At 37.4% G+C, this 1,913-nt stretch overlaps 1 long non-coding RNA gene across 2 annotated transcripts; it reads left to right on the top strand.

The window, feature by feature from the left end:
• Window positions 1–202: 202 nt before the first annotated feature.
• Window positions 203–1,648, top strand: LOC144772393 (uncharacterized). 2 transcript variants are annotated; one of them, XR_013599732.1, is made up of 4 exons: window positions 209–272; window positions 618–717; window positions 810–897; window positions 1,271–1,648. It is a non-coding gene; the product is annotated as an uncharacterized LOC144772393 (long non-coding RNA). The 2 variants fall into 2 exon arrangements; XR_013599731.1 differs by lacking the exon at window positions 618–717 and having other exon boundaries at window positions 203–272.
• Window positions 1,649–1,913: the final 265 nt, after the last annotated feature.

Consider the following 1,913-nt stretch of genomic DNA (forward strand, 5'->3'; position numbering starts at 1 on the left):
CCAGACTATAAAAAGAAACGACGTTCCAGTGCACGATGTCAGTGGCAGTGACATCGGCCGAAGGCGCTGTTCGTTAGACATCAATCTAAAGGTTTGCAGGTAAGCGTTTCACCCCAGCCCCGCTTTTTCCTTAGTATGCAACAGCGTAGTGCAATCCATCTCAAAGCAGAAATTCTTTCTGAGCTTTGTCACGGTCTTCTGCTTTTCAGGGACACGCTGCCGGAAAAGACTTTAAATATTTGCTCCACATTCGGGTTTTCGAGTCAAAATAGGTAAGGAAAGGAAATTCCCTCGTTGCATTGTACAAGACTTATTTAAACGATAGCAATACCTATTTATTGGAGGCATTAGCCTTCCTACATGACAGACGCACTGTGAATGAGTCTCGGAGGCAGTACAGATTTAGCTAACAAATCTAACTGTGAGATGTTTTACTAAAGGGAAAGTCTATTAGAGCCAAACTTTATATAATCAGAAACGATAAGTTCGATGTTTATGCAACTCTGCAGACAGACAATTGGCAGATAAATAGGTCAACTTTACTGAAACATCCTGACGTAGACAGTTAGCAAAGGCTCTGTCCCCAACATGTGACACTGTCTTTATTTCATTCTCAGGACTCTATATTTCCAGCGTCGAGTTGGTTTAAAGCCCCTTTTGAAACAAATAAAACCACCGAATAAGCATTCAGACTGCACTGGATTCATAGCGATACCGGTAATTCTGCTACAGTGATGAATCCGAGCTATGATTATTGGTTAATATTGAATCCCATATCTAACTAGGGCGCATGTATATTCTCCTGGCAGGTAGGCGATTTTGCCACTCATGGGAGTTTTTTCGAAACGAGCGGAGATATTCAGTCCCACCACAACGGAGACATTTAATAAGTCACAGGTAGACCATATCTCTGTCAAAAATGTCCTATAGTGCATGCTGCATGCTGCGCGAGTGCATCAAAATCAGTAAACCGGACAAAAATAAAAAAAATAAATAATAAAAAAAAAAAAATGTTTTTTCCTTCTTTTCCATCCAACTCCAACTCTGCATTTTTTTCTAAATTCTGAATTCACCCTATTTCTTGGTTAAAAAGTTGTCTTTACACTTTCGGATATAAGGTACTATTCACTACACGTATGTGATCATCCGCCCTTGTCTGCGATCTCATCACGCTCATAGCACATAGCATGAAAAAGAAAAATTTACTGAAGTAGGAATGTATACTAAGGATGCATAGACATTAATGCTGGAATCTATGTTCTCATTTCAGATAAATGTGAACCCCTTGTTTTTAATAGTGTGTCGTCCATTTTATATGTTGGCCCTGAGGAAGGTGATGTAAAGAAATGATACCACCGAAACGTACGTAGGCCGTACGCATCAGAGACCCTCACATAAGTCACAACTATATATGGGGAGTAAGAGAAAAATATGAAGTGAAAAGACTACCAACCCCTAATACTAAATCAACATCGTGAGGAATCTACAAAAGGACACAAAATAATTGTTTTCACCTTTTTTCACTGTGTTTTTTTCATTGTGTTTGTTGTGATAGTTTTGTCTAGATAGAGAGTATGAGTGATTGAGTATGTATGACTGATGGTATGAAAGATAGCAACAAAGTCTTGGGGTTCCAGACAAGCAATAAACCAACTTTGTGTTTTTTTATATTTAATGCATTATGTCACTGTATACTAAAATGATTGTGAATATATTGTCACTAAAAAATGAGAAAAATGAAATAAGAATGATATAAAATAAAAGAATTGAAGAAATCAAATCAAAAATTCAAAGTGAATGATTTCATAGAAATGTCTGCATCCCTTATAAATTGTTAATGAGCATCAATGCCGAGTTGTAAAGCAATATAGGTCCTTTAAGAGGTTTTTCTAGTTTGCTGTTGGTTTGCTACT

Source organism: Lissotriton helveticus, chromosome 1_1 (genome assembly GCF_964261635.1).
Source record: "Lissotriton helveticus chromosome 1_1, aLisHel1.1, whole genome shotgun sequence".
NCBI classification, from domain to species: Eukaryota; Metazoa; Chordata; class Amphibia; order Caudata; family Salamandridae; genus Lissotriton; species Lissotriton helveticus.